Genomic DNA, 23,203 nt, shown 5'->3' with positions numbered 1-23,203 from the left:
TCTCTCTCCCTCTCCTTCTCCTCCTCCCTACCCTGTCTAAAATAGTAAATAAATCTTTTTTTTTTTTTTAAGGAAGAATGGTCAGCTTCCTGAATTTGCAAGGAAAACACTTGAAGCAGAGTTTGGTAGTCACGTTTCCTAAGGAGGGTAGAGCTGAAACATTGCTTATCAAATGCAAACTTCAATTAATTGGCAAAAGTGTTAAGATGGCATTCCTTTTGTTCTATTTTCTTATTCCTTGTTTACATGGGAGACCCTAAACCAGCTTAACTGAGTTTAAGTAGTAACATAGCATTAGAGGGCGCTTACATCGGTGGGCTTGAAATTTCATTTATCCCTTCTATGTTCTTCTCTAGAATATGTATTTAGATTTTATAACAAAAGAAAAAAACTAATCCCTGAATGAAACGAGGGCTTTTGTTGCTCATGTAGGAACAAAATGCCAGATGTTGCTAATTTTTTTGTATGGGGCTTTGATTAATGATTAACATAAAGAAAAACATTGGCTTGTCATTTATGCTTACATTAATCAGGAATTTAGGCTTCAAAGCCCCATATTTACCCTTCAAATTGCAGAGTCTAGCACAATAGCAGGCATACAGTAAATATGTACCTTTCCTGGCTTCAAATTCTGACCTCATTCTTCCGCCCCGATACATACACACACAAACACACAGATGCAGGACTGTTATTTCTCTTTTTCATGTACAAACTGTGCTTTCCTATCCTTGAAATACACATGGATTGTAGTAAATAGACTATGTTGGAATCATGCCTACTGATAATTAGAAACAATAAGGAAGAAAGTATAATGTTTACATGAGGATAGTTAAAATCTCTGTAACCTGTATTATTTGTGTTCATTTAGTTTGGAGTTGAATTTATTGAAGGTGCTTAGCCTGGCTTCCTTTCATATTCACTACTCAGTACATTTTTGTGTAAGCTTGCACATATTTAAACATGGAATTTCTTGTAAGACTTTGAACTTTTGCTTCTCTTCTTTCCCTGCTAGCCCCTATCCATCTGCCAAGCAGAAATTACAAGTAGAATGAGATTGTTGGCAAAGTATAAATCTTTGAATCAGGAATATTTTCATACACAGGGTTAGCTTTGAATTGTTACTTTTTCATTTTACATAAATCATATTTTGTCCCTCTTTATGGTTTGTTTTATGGTTAGTATGGTCAACATGGCAACTTGAAATCTCATCCCATTTTGGCCACTTTTCAGAAAGAAGAAAAAGATAAGAAGCATGTAAAAAAATAAGTATTTTATTAAATTAAAAAAAAAACTGTTAAGAGTTATACATAAAAACTTTTCTTGATCTGATCCACTACCCATCTTCCATGTGTAGAGTTTCCTGTATTTAGTCTAGTTGTGGAGAGTCAGAATGACTTATATATTCCAAAATAAATGTATCAATGAAAATATATAAAATATATATAGAAATGGAAATGTATTTACATCTTTCATATTGCTAGGTTTCCTACATGTATATGTGTGGTTCAGCACAATTGGTATTGTTTTACTTTTCAACTGAGAATAAATTAAATTTGGTAGTTTTCTAAATCATATTTTGGAAAAGTAGCTAGATTTAGCAAATCTTTTAAAAAATATATTAATTCACCAGAAACAGATTCTCAACGTAAAATAAATATATATAATGAAAATTACTATTCTTTTCTAAACTAGAGCTAAGTTCTTTTGCTTCAGGAAAAAAAAAAAAAAAGGTTTCCCTCATAGAAAAGCTTCTTCTTAATATTAACTAAGCAAAATGACTTGCTAGATGAAAGCAAGTTTTAGATAGGGATATATAAAATAGGATATCAGAAATGTCCTTGCACTTCTGCATAGCAAAGGAAACCATGAACAAAATGCAAAGGCAACTTATTTGAATGGTAAAAAATATTTGCAAATCATATATTTGATGAAGAATCCAAAATATATATATATAACTCAATAGCAGAAACACAATTTGATTAAAAAAAGGATAAAGGACTAAATAGGACACTTTTTCAAAGAAGACATACCTATGGCCAATAGATACATGAAAAGATGGTCAACATCACTAATCATCAGGGAAATGCAAATCAAAACCATAGTGAGATGTCACCTCATGCCTGTCAGAATGGCCAGTATCTAAAAGACAAACAACAAGTGTTGGCAAGGCTCTTATATAGAAAAGAAAACCCTTGTGCACTGTTGGTGGGAATGTAAATTGCAGCCACTGTGTAAAACAAACAAAACAGTTAACCATTCTCAAAAAGTTAAAAATAGAGCTAGCCTATAATCCAGCAATTTCACCTCTGGGTATTTATCTGTGGAAAATGAAAACATTAACTGAAGAAGATATATGGACCCTCATGCTCACTGCAGCCTTGTTTAAAATAGTCAAGGTATGGAAACAACCTCAGTGTCCATTGATGGATGAATAAAGAAGATGTGGGATGAGTGCATGCGCACATGTGTGTATATAAGATGGAATATTATTTAGCCATAGAAAAGAATGAAATTTTGCCATTTGTGCCAACATTAGTAAGCATTGAGGGCATTATGCTAAAATGAAGTAAGTCAATCAGAGAAAAGCAAATACCATATGATCTCACTTATATATGAAATCTTAAAAAGAAAAGAAAAAGAGAAAAAACAACCCAAGTTCATAGATACAGAGAACAGATTGGTGGCTGCCAGAAGCAGAAGCATGGGTAGTGGGTGAAATGGGTGATGGGAGTCAAAAGGTACAAACTTTCAGTATTAAAATAAATAAGTCATGAGGATGTAATATACAGCATGGTAACTATACTGTACTGCATATTTGTAAGTTGCTGAGACAGTAGATCTTAAAAGTTGTCATCAGAAGAAAATTAAATTTTATAACTGTGAGGTGACAGATTTAACTGACCGTTAATGGTGATCATTTTGCAATCTATACAAATACTGAATCATGTTATATACCTGAAAGTAATGTGATGCTCTTTGTCAATTATACCAATAAAAATTTTAAAAAAAGAAATATCCTTGTAATATTTTATCAATTCTAAGATTTTTTCACATTAAACCAGGTAAAATAAAAAAAAAATACTATAGTTAAGTTGGCAGATATTTTCTTTCTTCCTCAAATGAAATGTCTTATGATGGATCTTACCTTAGATTTTATGAAACACAGTATTACTGACTTTAGATTAGGAAGAAAAATCATTCTCTAAAGTTATTACAAAAGGGAATCATTGTAAAGTCCAGAAACTAGAAAGTTAAACTTTATACTGATTTTTTAAAACATTTTGCACACTTTTTACCTTTAAAATATGTGTATTGATTTTTCCAATTTCTTTTTTTCTCTTTATTATTAATACTGCTACCAATATTTTGGTATATTTCCCTCCACTTTTTGTCTTGCTTTGTTTTCACAAAATTGAAGTTAAACTATATTCTGTACCTTCTGGTTACTTGATAATGTGATTTTAATAGCTATGTGATGTTTTATCCTATAGCTATGCTATGATTTTTTTCACTGTTTTACTTATTGTTGGACATTCAGACTATTTCCAGTATCTTATTGTTTCAATTTGGACCTGGCCTCCCTAACTCTAATACTACTTCTGCCTCCAATTCTGATGTTTCGTATATGTTTCCATACTACTGAGCTGCTTGCCATCAAGTTCTTTGATTCCAGTATCTTATCTGTAAAATGGGAACAAAAATAACTTATACTTCACTTAAAGATTAAATGAGGTAATGCACAGTTACAAGTTTTAAATAGTGAGCATTCAAAATCCCTGGGTTTTATATGACTAATAAATTCTGGTGCTTCTCTTAAGACAGGGAATAAACCTAATGAAGATCTTTAAATTATTGTCATAAAACAAAATATATAAATGAAGCCAGAAGTTTTATACATATATAAACTGACATTTATATGCATTTTAAACTGACCAGAGACTAATTTCTATATGCTCTGCTGAATGATAGTTATCTTTTATTAAAGATACTATTAACAAACTAAGCAGCATATTGCACAATTGAGCGGATTTTCACTTAAGAAAAAATAATGTAGAAAATGTGAATAATAGGAGTGGGGAGAGAGGATACTCTTATGTCTCTTCTGAGTAAGCTTTGTGTTTTGAGCTTTGCAGAATCAAGACAAATAAGTCTTTGACCAGCTACATACTCAACCTTCGGGACCACCTCAGAGAGAATCCATATTTCTGCTCCCACTTGTGTCATGTTTTTTCACACAGCCCTCATAGCATTTGCTCATACTTCTTTATGTTATGATTAATTCTGGACATTTCCTTTCACTCCTGCTAACTCATAGCAACTGGTATCTTTGCCATTTTGTCTCATGCCCTAGTCAGGCCATATAGGAGTAGACATCCAGGAAATGCTTATTTTATAAATTATAAAGATTAGAAGCCTCAAAGAACAATTTTATTACATATCTATAAACTAAATATACAGCTAAATATATATACATATATATGTATATATATCCTAATAATTATTAGTCATTGTATTTTCTTCCCTGGTGACAGAAAAATCTGAGCAAAAAAGTAAGGACTTTGAACAAATCACTCAAAAGACATTTGAAACAGTAACAATCATTAGGTTTAACTTGAGGAATTTTAAAAAGTGAAGGTATAAGAATGGTGATTGTTTTGTCATTCTGCTTTATTCTCATGTTTAGCATAATTTAATAATAGTATAAATAAATATACTTAGGATGAAAACTTACCCAGAATTCTAATTACTGGATTGTCATGTGACAAAGTGACTTAGAGATTCCAGAAAGATTTGTAAAATGCCTAATTATTTGCTTACCACTTTAAGGAGAGATACAAAGCTGCTAGCATCACATTTCAAACTGGAAAGACCAGTTGGATCTAGGGAGAATTTGCTCTCCCCTGTGCAGCTTTCCGAAATCTGAAGCATCATAAATGCTTCTTTCTTCCTTTGTATAAAAAGTAATCCTTTCCCGTTACAAACATTGAAAAAAAAAAAAAAAAAAAACAAGCTTTGTGACATGATTTGGAATGGGAGAGGTTGGGGCAGAATGAAGTGGGGGTGACAAGTGTAAGGGAGGAAAAGTTATGCCTTCTTTCCTTTTAGGTTCTTTGGCTAGCCTAATAATTAAAGTGATATAAGACAGACTAACAGGAGACAAACAGATTTAATTTTGTACAAGAGCTCATAAAAATATGGGACTCAAAGAAGTGACCAAAGCAGGCAGCTTTTATACCTTTTAGACAAAGAAACAATAAATTTGTGAAAAATTGACAAGATAAAGAAGTTTGGGCTTAGGGATAGTAAATTAGTGAGGAAGTAACAAGGTTTATTTATACAGCCTCTTGGACTCTGAATTCCTTCTCTCTGGCGATAAGGTATCTCTTTACCTCCTGGTACAGGGAGAGTACCTTTCATAAAGGAGATTTATTTCCTGCTTTCAGAAGGACAAAAGAGGGTCAGAGTGTCTTTCTTGCACTGGCTGTTCCTTAAGTAACTTTTATTTAAAATAATCAATATGCCAAAGTGACATATTATGGGGTAGTCTGCCCAGAACCTAACCACAGGCAAACTTGCTATCACTTCTCAATCTCCTCACATGGTCTAGTGAAATACCTCAGGAAAATACGTTTCCAGAAAATACGCTCCTTTATTTTGACAGAGTCTTGACATACTGAGGAACTAGGCTTGTTGATGCCACAGAGGACAAGCAGAAAAATACAACTCACTGGAAATATATTAAGTAACTGCTAATGAGTCTATTTTTTCCATGTTGAAAAAAAAATTCTAGCTGAGTCTTTTTTTCTTAACTAAATGTTTATAGTATCAAATGGCTACAAAGGACAGCCCCTTGGCTATGTTTTCACATAAACCACTTGCTTCTGAAATCAATCCTGTGGATTTAATTCACAGATCAGCCAATTTTTATTCTTTTCCTGAATTCATGGACAAGAAAGAATGTTGTTCCAAAGAATAGCACAGCTGATGTTTTTTGCAGTTTATTTATATCATTAAAGAATACCATGACTTTAATTTGGGCCTATATCTTATTAGGGAAGTTTGGAGGATTTAAAAACATAAGAAGTACATTTTCTTCTTATGTAAGGACTCCATTCATTTAGAAATCCTTTATTTCTTTTATAGCCTACTTATTACAAAATAATAACTTTGTATTATTGAAAGGGGATATGCTTTCTTCTTCCTCAGCTTCTATAAATCCACATGATAGTAATTTTCATTAGTTATTCATCTAAGAATAGAAAATCATCAGTTACATAGCAGAAAAAAGAGCATAACATATAATAATACAAGTTAGATAGCTATACAGATATGTATACTAGTGTTGGAGAGTTTTGCTAATGAACACGACAAGGGCTTTACTTTTGGGCACACCTGATGGACCGTTCCTGTAAAATTAACCGTCTTTTCTGAAACAGTCCCCTACAGTTATTTAGCAATAAAGAAATATTAGTTGAAAAACCACATAAACTTAGTTTCATTCCATTATTATTCAATGTCTTGGGACCATCACCTTATGTTGTTTCGGAATCTTTGCTTTGTTTACTTTTCTTCCCATGACTCAAATTAGTAAAGAGCTGAATAAAAACAAAACACTTAATACATTATACGCATCCTTCTATGTCTATTTCTATATCCACCCATGTCTCTCTCTCTTTCCCCCCTCCTTTCTGTCTTACAGTAATACTTTATGTCTGTCACATAAAGTTTATAGTTCAAAAGTAGAGCAAGCATATGAGCCAGTTTTTAAAATATAAATAGATATTTAAAAGTTTAGGTACTATTATCCTCATTTTATGCATAGAGAAACCTAGTCACAAACCAGACACAATTTTTATAAAAGACTATTTCTGTAAAATGTAATAGTTCTTAAAAATATAAAAAAGTCTTTTGGGGGATAAAAATAAGTACAAAAATATACATTTATCCAAACGTAATTACTTGCTTATATGAGTATACACCATTAGTGATGCCATTTAGTGAAGCCATTTAGTGATGGCTTCATTTATAAGATATAAGATATTAACCTTCAGAATAATCAGTAAGGGTGAGTTTGATATCTGTTGCCTGAAGATGTTTTACCTAGAGAGTGTAAATACCTTTTCAGTCTTGTCCTTAAATCTATTGCCATGTGTCAGTGCCTTGCCAGAATTAGTTTTCTACAAAGAAGACTAAGGTACTAGAATGAGCTAGTTCACTTTTTGAAAAACACCTCTGCTAGCATTTTATTTATTTATTTTTTAAGATTGTATTTATTTATTTATTTATTTATTTATTTATTTATTTATTTATTTATGAGATACACATAGAGAGAGGCAGAGACATAGGCAGAGGGAGAAGCAGGCTTCTTTCAGGGAGCCCAATGAGGGACTCAATCCCCAGCCCGGATCATACCCTGAACCAAAGGCAGACGCTCAACCACTGAGCCACCCAGGCATCCCTGTGCCAGCATTTTAAAGGGATTTAAGCCAGCCATGAGGAATATTCAGCCCCATAGAGGAAAATAAATTAAACCACAGGGATTTATTTATAAGCATAGATTTGTCCATGGGATGCCTGGGTGGCTCAGTTGGTTAAGCATTTGACTTCGTTTTATTTTTTATTTTTATTTTTTTTAAGATTTTATTTATTTATTTATTTGAGAGAGAGAGAGAGAGAGAGAGAGAACATGCATACACGTAGGGGGATCAGCAGAGGGAGAGGGAGAAGCAGGTTCTCTGATGAGCGAGGAGCCTGATGTGGGGCTTGACCCTAGGACCCTGGGATCATGACCTGAGCGGAAGGCAGATGCTTAACCTACTGAGCCATGCAGGTGTCCCTTGACTCTTGGTTTTGACTCAGGTCATTATTTCATGGGTCCTGAGATAGAACTCAGGCTCTGGCTCCCGTATCAGTAGGGAGTCTGCTTGAGGATTTTATTCCTCTGCCTCCCCCTCTCCCAGGTATAAATGAATCTTTAAAAAGCAAAACAAAACAAAAAACCAGATTAGCCCATGAAGGAACCAAGGACCTCATTTCTGAATCCATTAGGAAAAGAAAAATTAACAATTCCCTCCTCTAATGGTGATTTTTATTTTTATTTTCAAGTTTTTTCATTGTTCAAGAATTTTAGGTAAGTTTGACAATATGGAAAAAAATGGGTCACTGAGTAAAATGGTTACTTTAATAGGCAACTTTATAGATGCAAGCACTTCCAAATTCCACTTAATTTTCCATTATCTTTTAGGGACTCAGAGATGTAATACAGATGACAATTTGGCAATAATGTCATAGGGAGAGGACCTTTATATTTAGTTTCCCTTTGAGATTTTCCACCTGTTTTAACTCATTGGAAATTAGGAAATAAATTTTCCACTATTAGTAGTATGTTGCAAGCAGCTGTGTAGGCTAGGTGAAACCAATGACAAAAAAAAATTGTACATTCAGGCTAGGCTATCTTATATAGGTGTTTAAGTGTAGTGGGATCACCTTTTCTTATATTTCACAATGTATTACACAACATAAGAAATACATGTTACATGTTAATAGTTACTTAAATTACCTTAAAATATCTTATAGTACTTGAATAATTGTGCATCAACTATAAACATAAATCCCTAGAAAAGTTACCTGAATAGTTTTTATTTACCTTATCAAACAACATTCTCTCTCCTTCACCATACCTGGAATTGCTGTTTGTTTGTTTGTTTTTACATTGCAGAGACTAAATAAATACTCGTTAATTTTATGATTTTCCTGTATCTAGTGTCTCTTTAGATTAAACATAGTATCTCCTCCACTTCTATGGCATGGTTTGCTCAGTGATTTTTTATCACTTCATTATTTTATTTCACAAAGACCACAAAGATTTTGTTCTTGATACTTATTTCATCATTTTGATCCTGCCATATATGGTGTCAGCTAATCAAACCATTTTCTTGGATGCAGAGTCATTAGCTAAGGTGGCCCCAAGTGGCAGTACACACCACTTCATAGGGCGGGATGATTTTGATGGGTAGGGGAGGCAAGAAATGTGCCCAAGGAAGAGAACGGTTAATGTTAAACAAAAACAAAAACAAAAACAAAAAACCTAGTCACAGATAAATGCCTGATAGCCAAATGGAAATTTTGTAAAAGGAAAGGAGGAGGAGTAAAATAGCCCAGATAATAACTCTTTTGCCTAGTCTAGACTTATTTCTAAATCATGAGTTGTTATCTGTACTTTCATGTTAAAGTCTTTGCACATATGAAGTAAGTCTACACCAGAGGTACAGTTCCAGTGGAACAGAACAGTTATTAATAAGTCAAGGATTGAGAATACACTTGCAGTCGTTTGGGTGCTAGGTTCTGTGGATGCTTTAGAAGTATTAAAAATGGTTCCTTTGTTCTCAGATAACTTGCAGTCAAGGAAAGGGAAAGCTAAACCATATAAATAGTAACTAATACATGGTGATCATGTATTAACCTTCTGAGCCAAATACTAGGTACATGACTTTCTAGAGTGATCTAGAGAAAATATAATTTACTGTGGTTACAGAGATCTAAAAAAAGAAATTTCAGTTGGGTTTAAAGGTGAATAGAATTTAAATAGGCAAAATAGAAAGTGAGATCTAGAAAAAAGAAGGGCATTTCTTGAAAGAGTTTTTTTTTTTTTTTTATGATAGTCACAGAGAGAGAGAGAGAGAGAGAGAGAGAGAGAGAGAGGCTCAGAGACACAGGCAGAGGGAGAAGCAGGCTCCATGCACCGGAGCCCGACGTGGGATTCGATCCTGGGTCTCCAGGATCGCGCCCTGGGCCAAAGGCAGGCGCTAAACCACTGTGCCACCCAGGGATCCCTCTTGAAAGAGTTCTATGGAAGCTGAGGCATAAAGAAAGTACCAAAGATTAAGAAGTTAGGAAACGTGAAGCAGAAGGTATTAGGACAGGTTTAATTTGGACCTGAATTTTACCTCTTCCCTCTCTTCTTCTGTCCCAGCCTTAGTTTTTTTTTTTTTTTCTTTATTTATTTTCCACAAGTATTTGTTGAACTACGTTAAATGACAGAAAGAATACAATTTAGTAACAAGTTTGGTGTCCTCTGTTCGTGGGGAAACAGTCCATGATTGGGGGATTACAGTGCCTCACAAGCAGTAGAACAGTGTTTCTGATGGACTTTAAGCAGGTTTTATAGAGCATTAAAAAAGGCAATGCACATACGGCATGATAGGCTAGGAGGTTGGGATTTCTTTATAAGCATGTTCTACATAAAGCTGGGTTGTAGGATTGTGACTGGTTTGTGTTAGGATTCCCTGATAGTTGTTTCCCAAAAGTGCAGGCTCACTTAAGTTTAGATTTGTGACCTGGGCTGGGCATATCCTTTATCTACTTTTATGTGTGTATGTGTATGTGTGTGTGTGTGTGTTTTAACTCTGAACAGAAGTTCAATACATCATTAGATCTTTCATACTCTTCTTGTGCACAAAGAATAGTTACATAGGGAAATATTCCAAGAGCTTCCATTAAGAAAGCTGCATTTGTATGTTAAATTTTGTGAAAAAAAAATAATATCTCAGATACATGGGATCTCGTGTTCCAGCTGACATTCATGCTATCAGGATTTATTTTGATATTGATGTTTTGATATTTTGATATTTATGTTGCCAAGTTTGTGTATAATTAAGGGTAAATGAAGTAGTAAGATTAAGTACTATATCTCTTTATTAAATTTCACATGAGAAATATGGAACCTTACCATTTAAATTGTTTGTTAAATTATTTAAAAGGGCTCCAGTACAGGGAGAAGGGTTAATTGGAATTGAAATTGTTGAGGAAATATAATAACAAACTTCTCCCAATGTAGAATTCCTCTTCACAAAGGTAGTAGGGAGAGAAAAAACAAAACAAAACAAAATTTCTATTATTGATCGCTTCTCGGCCTTTTGGCTAAGATCAAGTGTATTATTGAATAAGCATAAACTAGAATGTGATACACATCACAGGCAATCCACCAAGAGATTGCATAGACCAAAAGAAATTTCACCCATTTTTATAATCAAGCAGATAAAACCCATTATGTACGTGCTTTCAGGAGAAATAACTAATCCTCAAGTAAGAGCACTACATTTAATCTGGGGTGACCATGTGTGTTAGCTAATTGGCCTTCTGCAGAGGAGAGACAAACTTCTCACAACCTTTATGACAGCAAGTAGTTTTAGTTTGGAGCTAGAAGTCCCCTGAAGTTAGGCTCTTCATTTCCCACCAGAACTGGAGATAGAGAAGCTACCTCCCTCCATGTTTGCATTTTAAAAAGATGGCTCCCAGGCCCTTGAAGAAACATTCCTGACTGTGAGAGAGGCCAGAGGCTTAATTAGCCATTATAAAGATTTACAGACATTTGCAAAGGGGAGTGAAAGAAATTCTAAAAGATAAAGGAGAGAGAGAACGTCTCTACCCTTATTTTCAGCAAGCAGAATTAAACCTCTTGTTTTTCATTTGTATTTGTCCTTACAATGAATTCAATCATTATATCTTTTAAAAAGTAGTCAATGGATGGTTTTGATCCTCCAAATATACTGCTAGTATATTCTAAAACAAAGAAAAAAATAGGCTTTAAAGAGAAAAGATTTAGGTAAAATCTTTAGAGATTTTGGTAAATCACTACTCCTCAGTCATTACAACCTGTTGCCAAGTAAATTAGTGGGGCTGTACTGATGAGATTTCGCCTTTGTAAGGGAAAGCTCAGGCCTCTGCAGAGGGCAGAATGGACAATATAAAAATAACTTAAACTACTCCTTTAAGTGTGTTTGAGATCGACATCCAAAGCTTTCTGGTGCATTTAACTTAAACTTTCTCAACCAGTAGACCTCTGGTGCCATTCAAATGCTAATGTTTGGCCTTCTGCTTTTTTAAAGCTATGCTGGCTGGAGGTCATGTGACCCTAATTACTGCAATTATGAGCTTTCTGGGAGTAATCACTCTGGTTGCACCCCGAGTGAGCATCTGCTGATGATAAATAGATCCTGAGATTACTAAGCCCAGGCTTCCTTATAAGACATCCAGTTATTCACTCCTTAATATGTATACCTACACAGAACTCAAACCCATAGGCTCTAATAAGGACATTCTTTTCCCGTACAGGTTTTTTTTCTCCTTAAAATTTCTCTTTAAATATAGTTGGAACAGTTGAAAATGCGTATTTGTGTGAATATGTTAACATTCTAAAGAAGGACATGGAGAAAACTCTAATAATGACTAATACTGAAGCAGCACCCTTCACCTACATATATTTTAATTCTCTGTGCAGAGGAAAAAAAAAATGTCACAAGGGCTTAATCCTTCCAGCAGAGGTATTATTTTATTTCATTTTATTCTGTTTTGTTTTATTAATCTGGGGGAGAAGACCTAACTTCTTATCATAAGGGTGTGCATTTAAGGGGAAATTCTCATTCTTTAACAAGGGAAATTATTTTCCCATGTAAGTAAGGACATTTCCTTCTCAAGAGGTTATAGTTTCATAAGATAGTTCTGTTTTTGTTTTTGTTTTTTTAAGCAGGATTTTTACCTTGTTCCTGGTTACTTCTAGTTTTCAGAATATAGTGGACTGAATTTTAAATTTCATCATGTATTATTGGGTTATTTTTACCCTGGCCCATATCACATGGTAACCTTTGAGCAAAACTCTGTTCATGTTGAATTGCTATCTTATTGAGATGATGTTGATTTACGACAGTGAAATTAAAGATGGTGCATGGCATCCTCGTTTAAAAATCCCTCATAGTGCCAACTTGCCTTCAAAGTTAGGTTTAGAGATGCCTGGTGGCTCAGCGGTTAAGCATCTGCCCTTGGCCCAGGGCATGATCCTGGAGTCCCGGGATCAAGTCCCACATGGGGCTCCCTGCATGGAGCCTGCTTCTCCCTCTGCCTGTGTCTCTGCCTCTCTCTCTGTCTCTCATGAATAAATAAATAAAATCTTAAAAAAAAAAAAAAACAAAGTCAGGTTTAGAGCTTCTAATTTCCTATTTTAGTGTTGAGGCAGGCTAAGCTTATTTTTGGTCTGTGTAAAATGACACATGGTAAATTACCACTGTGATGTGGCAAGAAGTGTGCTAGGTATAGGATATGAAAGCTAAATTTCCCTTTACCCTTTTAGGTTCTTGGCTGAGACCCTCTGTAATAAAAGATTAAGAGGAGAAAAACAAATTTCATTTAATTTTGTGCATACGAGGGCCCCAAAGATACGAGATCCAAAGAAAAGATCAAAGCAGGCAACTTTTATACTGTGTAGACAATGATAATAAATTTCTGAAGAGTTGACAAGACAAAGAAGTTTGGGCTTGGATAGCAAATTAATGAAGCAGCAAGATTTGTTTATAGAGCCTTCTTGGCCTTGAAATCCTTATCGATGGCCGTAAGGATGCCTTGTATTCTCCACGTGCAGGGAGGGCATCCTTCATAGGGGGAATTTACTTCCTGCTTTCATAGGCAGAAAAGGATCAAGTTGTCCTTACATCAGCTGTTCTTGAGTAACTTTAATTGCAATTTATGAAATCCCAGAGTAGTGCATTTTGGGGTGGCCTGCCCTGAACCCCATCAAAGGGAACATGTCAGGCACAGTCTTGCTTTCTCATATTCAGGAGTGAACTTGAACAGCCCTTGAAATACATACATGCACTACAGCACATTTTTGTGGTGTGTCCACATGCAACATGGAGTTTGCTAAATTATTCGTCTTCATCTATTAATAAGTTAAAAATGTTATCTATTGATGGCTTTTATTTTTTATTTTTTTAAAAGATTTTATTTATTTATTCATGAGAGACACAGAGAGAAAGAGAGGCAGAGACACAAGCAGAGGGAGAAGCAGGCTCCTCGCAGGGAGCCTGACATGGGACTCCATCCCCGGTCTCCAGGGTCACACCCTGAGCTGAAGGCGGCGCTAAACGGCTGAGCCACCCGGGCTGCCCTATTGATGGCTTTTAAAAGATTTTTTGTGGCAGCACCTGTCAAGTTTCCCTCCTACCCTTTTTTCGTCATTACTAGGAAACAACACAATTTATTCTTAAGGAATAAAGAATGTATGATTGGATCATAACCTCTTCCTCCTACCTTCATCTGTGTGCCTTTGTGTTCCTGCCTTGCTTCTTGTAAACTCTTTAATCTTTTTTCCGTCCTTTTTTTTTTTTAAAGCTACTTCGGCTATAAGGATTTATATCTGTCTTTTCAAACTTCCCAGAGTAAGAACAGTAAAGAGATGTGGCCATACCAGAACTCTGTCAGCTGTGACTCTGTGCCCTTCAAAGATAATGCTAGAAGCACATTCATGTTCCATTTGAACTGATAGGCCAGGAAATTGGGATCTTGAGATCAATAGTTTAAGCTTTACATAGAAAATTTTATAATGTATTTTAAAGGACAATCTTCACATGCTAATTAGAATAATTAATGTTTCATGAGGATCAGGGCCCCTTTGATATTCCTTTTAATAAAATGATATATTAAATATTGATAATATAGTTCAGTTGTTCAGCATTATAAGACTTCCTATAAGTAAAATCATAAAACACACAATTTTTTTGACAGACCGTATATTTAGAGATTTGGTTCAGAAGACATTTTCACAAATATAATTCAAATGAGGAGAGTTTCCTCACTTTTATTTTATTTTTTTAAGATTTTATTTATTTATTTGAGAGAGAGTGAGTGAGAGAGAGTGCACAAGTCAGGGGGGAGGGAGAGGGAGAAGCAGGTTCCCCACTGAGCAGACAGACCAATATGTGTGGGGGGGGGGGAGAGGCTTGATCCCAGGACCCCAGGATCATGACCTGAGCTGAAAGCAGACGCTTAACCTCCTGAGCCACCTGGGTGCCCCAGTCTGCTCACTTTTAGAGAAGTAGCAAAACCTATGGTGAGCTTCTCATTCTGGATGTAGAGCCAGACAGCTCATTTCAGCATCATTCCTACCAGTGCTCTGGTGCAAATGGTGGTGCTCCTTTCATTTCACCAGTTGGATCTCATCAATGATATGAGAGAAGATGTCAAGAAAAGGGAGTAACAGACATCAAGAGCGAATCAGAGCAGAAAGACATGGCTGTACATGTACAAGGCAGGAGTCAGGAGCGCTGCAAACATGGCCCCAGCAAAGATGATGTCATTTGCCACAAGATAACATTTTGAACTCTAAAGGCAGAGGAAGAAGCATGAGCTGACAAATCGTACAGATTGAGATGAATGGTGCTAAGTCATGTCATCAAAGTAGGTTGACAAATCTTAAAGTCAAGGTTGAGGAAAATATTGTCTTAGAGGATGTTTCAAGAAATGTTTGTGACAAATGCTTTTCCAAAGAACTTGAAAGTACTGTGAATCTATTTTATGATTTGGAGCCATTGATTGAGGGTTTAAATCAATATATTAAAAAAAGTTTCAAAATTATTAGTATGTAGAAGAGGCTTGCGGTTGTAGGTCTCTCCCAATGAGAAGGATATGGCATGAGCCTCCAATCCTGGAAATTGTTATTAGCAGAGTCATTAATTAGGGTCTTTCTGAAAGCTCTTACTTGGCATTTTGTTTTTACCTCTTCACCTTTGGTCAAATCTTAAATCTTCCTCATCCAGGGAAAGTAGTAGTTGATGCTACCCCCTCAGAAATAGAAGTGTTCCACTCAGACATATTATTTAGAGACAGGAAACACAAACCAATCAACCAGAGACATCAATTCAGTGCAGCCCACAATTACAGGTGATGTAATAAGAGTAGTTGTGACTCTAATGAATTTATAGTTGTCGTTTCCTGTTTATCTCTGGTTGCCTGAATCTGGTTTGTAGATATGACATATCGTGTGCTTATGCAAAGGCACAAATTAAATTCGGATATTTGTATTCACCTGAAATTAGTTCCAGTAAGTATCTCATCCTTTGCTGTGTCCTTTCCCTTTATTCTCCATTGCTCTGTTGGGATACACGCTTACGAATCAGTTTCTTAGGGAAGTCTCCCTCCACTGGGCCAGATGTCTTGGTTGTGCATTCCTGTGACACCCTGACTTTTGTCTATCATGGCACTTCACTTGATTTACATTGCTTAATCAACCTTCATTTTTCTTTTTAATTAGATTTTAAGTTCCTTGAAGGCAGAGACATTATATGCCTTGTCATTACCCTTTTTCTGTAACCTCACACCCCGCCGGCTATAGAGTTTTTGTACCTAGTAGGTGTTGATTACGCTCACTGGTACTTCTTGGGCTGCTGGTTGCTGTTATTCCCAGGGGCTTGTACGCTTCTCTCAGCTGCTGTCCTGAGCAGTTTATTCCTTTCTAATCATCCTCTCTGGGCTCCCCTATGGCCTTTTGCATGTTGGGGCTGGGGCTACATGCCACATCTTCCTTTCCTGCCTCTCCTGATTTTCGGGAGTCCCTTCTTCCCCTCTGGAGTCATACTCAACAGTCAACCAAAGTGCAATATATTAGCCCTTAAGAAGCTTGGTAAATAAAAAAGAAATCTCTTTAAACTGCATGAGAGGAATCAGCAGACCTGTTCAGCTCCATTTGGCTTTTATTCATTTATTTTTTTGCCAGGTGGTCTGAATCAAGGATGGAAGTGCCCTACATTTCCAGATCTGTTTCCTACAGATTCAGTGTGAAGCACTTAGTGCTGTTTATATTTTAAGCGTAACTTTATAAAACTCTATTTTGAAAAGCTATGACTAACTATGGAAATACATAAAAAGAAAGTTAACGGAAATGAAAAGTCCCCTTTAAATCTGTTTGTCAAGGCTTCTCTCATTTAGAAAAAACAAAAACTATGTTGCTTGCCTCACTGATGATTTGTGCCAGTGTTCTTTCTCCTGTTTTCTGAAGATGCAAAATTTAGTTGGGCTTATTAAAACAGTTTAATGTATCAAAGGACTACATAACGTGGTGTGAGTAAATGTTGTTTCACAGCTTATTTTAGTATCTAGAATGGTTGGCATGGAAACCTTGAGAAGGCATTTTAGATGCTCGATACATATAAAGATTTTCATTTTGAAAGTCCTGGTTATCTTATTTTTTCCTTTTTAGAATCAATTTTAATGTTTATTTTTGTCTAATTTTAGAAATATATTTTTTCCATAAGCAGAAGCAACTTCTTTAGTGAAAATTTTTAAAAGAAATATATATTTTTTTTAGAAAATGATAAGGACATAGCCAGGGTCAGGGGGATAATTTTTAAGAATTAAGAGATTTAATTAATTGGGTACACATATAGACTGTGGAATCCTACAGAAATGGGTTGAAACGCAGGTTCCAGCACTTACTAGCTATTTGACAATTGCTATATTAAATAGCTTCAAGAAATTGAGGTTAAAAATTGTTATTATAGTAATGAAAGGAAATGAATGAGGTATTATATGTAACATACATAGGAGAGTGTCCTGCATAAAGTACATGTTCACCAGCTTTCAGTCTTATATTTGTGAAATACAAGACAAGCAGGTAGAAAAAAAAATCCCACTGAACACTTTGATTCAGAATCCTTTTCCTTAGCCATTCTTTTTTCCCATCCTTATGTCTTTTGCCTGAATGCTGTGAAATGTTGATTATGAAATGTCTCCAGACCTTCATTAATTTATATGTGCATAAACATCTGTGGATTATAACAAGGTATGAAAAAGTTCCATATCAATTATTTTTTTATTTTTATTTTTTTTTAATTTTTTTTAAAATTTTTTATTTATTTATGATAGTCACACATTGAGAGAGAGAGAGGCGGAGACATAGGCAGAGGGAGAAGCAGGCTCCATGCACCGGGAGCCCGATGTGGGATTCGATCCCAGGTCTCCAGGATCGCGCCCTGGGCCAAAGGCAGGCGCTAAACCACTGCACCACCCAGGGATCCCAATTATTTTTTTAAAAATTCATTACCTGTTGTGTTGTTCTGGTACTGACTGGAGCTCTCTTACCCCATAATAGTGACCACCAGTGTCCCTTGGGATCCAGAAAGATGAGTTTGATTTTTGCCTCTTCTGCTAAGCAGCTGTATGACATTGAATAACAAACTGTGACTCTTAGGACCTGTGTGTTCTTTTCTATAAATTAACTGGAGATAAACTATATGGTTTCTAATGTATATATATTTCAGTTTTTAATACTTTCATTGTCATCCATCTGGGTGTCAGGACAAGGTCTCAATTTCTGGATGCCATTTTTTTTTCTTGACACTGCACACTAAACACATATATGGTATTGGACATTATATAATAAAGCTTAGTTTTTATCCTTTACAGCCCTAAATCTGCCATTTCTGCAATACTCAAAGACTGTCAGACTTTTAAAAAAATAACTTCAGGGGGCAGCCCCAGTGGCTCAGTGGTTTAGCGCCGCCTTCAGCCAGGGCGTGATCCTGGAGACCCAGGATCGAGTCCCGCGTCGGGCTCCCTGCATTGAGCCTACTTCTCCCTCTGCCTGCGTCTCTGCCTCTCTCTGTGTGTCTCTCATGAATAAATAAACAAAATCTTTAAAAAATAATAAGAATAACTTTAGGTAAATAAGCAACTAATTTTTTTAAACTTAGAATCACAGACTATTTAGCAAGTTTGATGATACCAGTTTTCCAAAAATCCCAAGCAAATAAATGGCAATTATTCTTAAATCTATTTTCAAAAACACAGATGCCAGTTTTCCATCTCCATATTTAGAATTGGTATTTCTTAGGCATAAAACAGTTAAAAAACAATTGGTATATCTTATGCCAAAATAACCAAGTTAGATGAGGAAGTTATGATGAGAGAACAACCCAAAGTAGCAACTTTCTCATATTATAGAATTTGCCAGTGTGTGGATAACTATTAGTTCATGGAAGGCTAATATGTAGGCAGTGACTGTTGCTGAGCTGAGGAAGGTTCTGACAGAGCAAGCCCATTCCTGAATGGACTGATCCTTGGAGTGACTTGAGTTAGGGACAAAGATAATTATGCCTTTGGAAAGGGTATCATGGTATAATTATATGAGACCCTACTCCTCAAAAGCTCCATTCTTACTAAGGTTTTACTAGGCTGTCAGAAGAATCTCAAGAAGATTAACTTTGGAAATTCCACTAAGTAAAAACTCTGCTGTCCTTTCAAAAAACATTCATATGGGGGAGGGACGCCTGGGTGGCCCAGCAGTTACATCTGCCTTCAGCTCACGGCCTGTTCCCTGGTCAAGGGATGGAGTCCTGCATCAGGCTCCCTGCTTCTGCCTCTGCCTATGTCTCTGCCTCTCTTGTGTGTCTTTCATGAGTAAATAAATATAATCTTAAAAAAAAAAAAAGCTTTCATATGAAATTGTATATACTTCAAGACTACATATGTAGCTTTGTCCAAACTTAGTTTATATATTGATTTACAATTTCTTTTTTTTTCCTTCCTAAAGAAAGTCTGGGAAAAAAAATCTTCACTATAGTAACTGATTAGTTCCATTTCCTGCAAGATTTCTTTTCTTGTGGTTGCTGGCTTCTAGCCAATTCTATTTTTGCCTTTATTTTCTCCATTACATTTTTTTTCTGAGTAGAAGAATTTTTGTGTTTTTCATTTTGTCAAAATGGAATTCTTCCCATCTCTTGTCATGATTTTGATATTTTCAAAACTTAAAAAGTGACGCAGAGGAGATGTCCACATAATGAAACGTACCATGGACGTTGAAAAACAGTCTGACAATTCAGAACATGTTCTCAGCCATTAGTGGATTGGGAGTGCCCATCACTTTTTTCCTGTGTCATATGCTCTTGAGTGTAGCAGTCAGCTTGGTGCAGCTGTGGTCTAAAAGAGGAAACTACAAGTCTAGGAAGTGACCTCATGAGAATGCAGAAAACTAAAAGTTATAATAATAATACACAAAGACAAACAGCTTATTTCATTGAGTGCCTGAGAATTCTGAAAGTGGAGGGAAATGCAATTCTAAGAATATGCAGATAAATGTCCACATATGAGCACATGGAGAAGGGTACTGAAATGAGACTTTTCCCAGCCTTTTGTTTTTTGGGGTTTGTTTCTTTCTGTTTTTGGAGGGGGGTGTGTTGGGATGGTATATGTTTAGAGCACTCTAGATTTATTTGGGTAAGGCACATGAGCATTTGCAGTTCAGGATGTAAGCATTTATAAATTTAAAAAGGGTAGGACTCTGGGAGCAAATCCTTCTGTCTTGCATCTATACTATGTGTTGAAAAATAACCAAGAAGTTGCTGTAGAATTCATAGAATTTACCTCCTAATTGAACTATCTGTGCTGGATCCTTTCAGAAGCATTGGCTGACCTCAATCCTGACTATTTTCTGCCATTCTGAAAGTGAAAGAAGGAAGTGTTACTGTATTAAAAGCTATAACTAAATCAAACAGTATTCCTGTTTTCTGATCATGGTCATTGTGTGTTGGAAAAATTTCATTTCAGACCTGGAATATAAAATGTGCAAACTTCTTTCCTAAGCCTGAACATCCACAATACATCGGTGGATGGGATATAGTTCAGAATCTGTAAAGCTGAAAGACAGAACCAACAAATACTTTCTTTTCTCTCCCAGACCTACTTAAACTAGATCTATGACTATATGAATGAGGTAGACCTGTAGGCTGGAGGGTTCCCATGAATTCTACACCCTTACTATCTGGAATTTTTCATACTAATCCTGGCATCTGGGGATAAGTCATTGCTAAAGTTGCAGGTTGGAATTGTCTCAGTTTCTTGTGGTAGCTCTTATGTCTGATATCTGGTAGGCATCCTTTGTACATTGCCCTGTGTGAAAAATGAACAGTTAACTCCGATATACCTTACCCTATATCTTTCTCTAGTAGCACTTATATGTTGTAAAAATATCCGATTTTTAAAATTTGTATCATTATTTATTTCCTCTAACTAGAACAATTATGAGAGCAGGAGCATTTTCTCTTTTGATCTCTGATGAATCCCGAACCCACAGCCCAACTCACTAAATATTTGTTGAACAAAGAAATCTAGTTGCTGTTACCATTCATCTGCTGATGTCCATTGGTCTTTGTTCTTCCCCCGCATACACATGCATTCTCCCTCTCTTCGCTTTCTCTCCACTTCCCACAATTCCCATCATCAATGGTATCTTGTTTCACTACAATGAGGTTACACACTCTATTGATTTTTTTTTCTTTTTTCTTTTTCTTTTATTGATTATAGTTGACACACAATGTTATATTAGTTTCAGGTATACAACTTCGTGATTTGACAAGTTTATATATTATGTTCACTGTAAATGTAGCTACCATCTGTCCCGTTACATCACTATTACAATATCGTTGACTGTATTACTTTTTGCTGTGCCTTTTATTCTCATGACTTATTCATTCCATAACTGGAGGTTACACACTTGATTAAAAAACCATCTCTTCTAGATTCTTCTCAGATGCTTAGTGTGCCACCATATGTGGCTAGGTTCTCATAGAAGTGATTTAAAGTTAGATTTCTGGAAGACTTAACTATAATTCCCAATCCCTTGTTATATGTCCACTTCCTCCATCCTCCAGCCCACTCCAAGGGGACATATGTAAATTCAACCCCAGAATCTGCTGGGTGAGCCATTGTTCCTCAGGGAAAATATTCAAAATAACTGAAAATAAATAACTGAAAATAAAATAATAAAATAAAATAAATAAAATAAAATAATAAAATAAAATAAAATATTTTAGAAAAAGAAACATTACCAGATATTATTCATTTTTCTCTAAAATATTTCTATTTTAGAGAAAGGAATGATTGCCCATTTTTAAGTGTTTGTGTACAAAATCTGCTTGAATTTATAAAATAACCTAATATTGCATCTATTTTTTGGCTAAAATTGCTTGTACCAATTATGGAAGGATATTTGAGATGCCACATTTCACTCTTAATTTGATTGTAGTTTGGTTAATATACTGAGAGTTCAGCCTTGCAAGCTTTGCTTCCAGCCCCAGACCTTTTTACTGTACCTAAAAGACACAAGGATTTAGGGCTATCTCTCAGAAAAGGAACTGGAAGGGTAGCTGAACTCATGTTATCATCTGACCTGCAGAAATATATATCCTTATTTTGCCTGAGCCCATTTTTAAAACACATTTAAAAGCAGAATCACATCTCTAGTCTCTCTTTATGAGGAAGATCAATTAATTGTGGTTCCTTAATAATCTTTGTGTTTAAACTAAGAAAAAGGAGGTGCTATTTGTCCTTCAAAATGGAGTTTCCCTGGTCTAGATGAGAACTAAGGATGACTATAGTTAGGAAAGGGGGGATGTGGATGAAGCAGCAGCAAGCATCAAAGGTGCAATATTAGAGCAACAAGACATTACATTTTCAAGGGAAATAAGCAAGTTTGGAAAACTGGAATTGTGTTGTCATCATGATTATATCTAATTAGCAGAGCATTGAGTTCAAGCCAACTTGTAGTCAATACATTGGAAATGAACTTCGCAGCAAATGATTATATGTGTGCTCTGATGAAGAGGTAATGTTTGAACTTATGAAATGAGGGGCATTGCCAGACATGAGGGATGAAAAACACAGTTCTATGCAAATCATAGACATTATCATTAAGTCCATTAAAATAGCTCTCCAAGAAAAAAAAAATATGACTCGATAACTAAGAATGTTATTTATTAGTGTATTTAATTTATAATGACAAAAAGTCCCCTAAAAATCCCTTAAGTTGCTCTAAAAGTAGAATTCCATTTGAAATAAGTAGGAGGCAAGCAGATTCATCAACCCCTAAAGGGTATCAGCAAGATGAAAAATGCTCCAGGGAGAAGCAATAAATACTTTGGGCAAATATGTATATGTCACTAAGTACCTAAAAGCTATTTATTTCTCATTTTAACCATAAACTTTAATTGTACTCTTATCTATCCTAGACAAGTTAGTTACTTGCTTCCGGACTGCTGAAGGAATCTGTTTGGATTACATATGGCCTAAGTTTTCCTTTTTTCTTTTCAATTAGTGACTGTGGAAGGAAAATGAATCCAACAATTCTGAGTATTGAGAGCAGAGTTTTTCTTAGGTATTTTTAATTTTGACTGGATCCAGGGGAGAATGAAAAAAACCTGAAAAATATTTGTCAATATGGTTTAAAATTGTTTTTAAAATTTGCTATCTTAACGAAAAGTCTGAAATTTGAAATAACAGTAACTTAAATCAATATAAGTTTGGCATAGTACTCCATCATCATCAAGGACTACATGTCCTCTCTGTTTCTGCCCTGCCACCTTCAACATGCACCTTCCATTCT

At 35.4% G+C, this 23,203-nt stretch overlaps 1 protein-coding gene and 1 pseudogene across 22 annotated transcripts in view; both read left to right on the top strand.

The window, feature by feature from the left end:
• Window positions 1–23,203, top strand: part of MAP2 (microtubule associated protein 2) — a 294,547-nt gene that overhangs the window by 77,606 nt on the left and 193,738 nt on the right. The window lies entirely within an intron of this gene.
• LOC144306319 (U2 spliceosomal RNA) lies at window positions 10,901–11,102 on the top strand (annotated as a pseudogene).

The sequence above is a fragment of the Canis aureus genome, chromosome 36, assembly GCF_053574225.1.
Source record: "Canis aureus isolate CA01 chromosome 36, VMU_Caureus_v.1.0, whole genome shotgun sequence".
Lineage (NCBI taxonomy): Eukaryota > Metazoa > Chordata > Mammalia > Carnivora > Canidae > Canis > Canis aureus.
The sequence above is the reverse complement of the archived record's forward strand: the minus strand, read 5'-3'. Positions and strand labels throughout refer to the sequence as shown.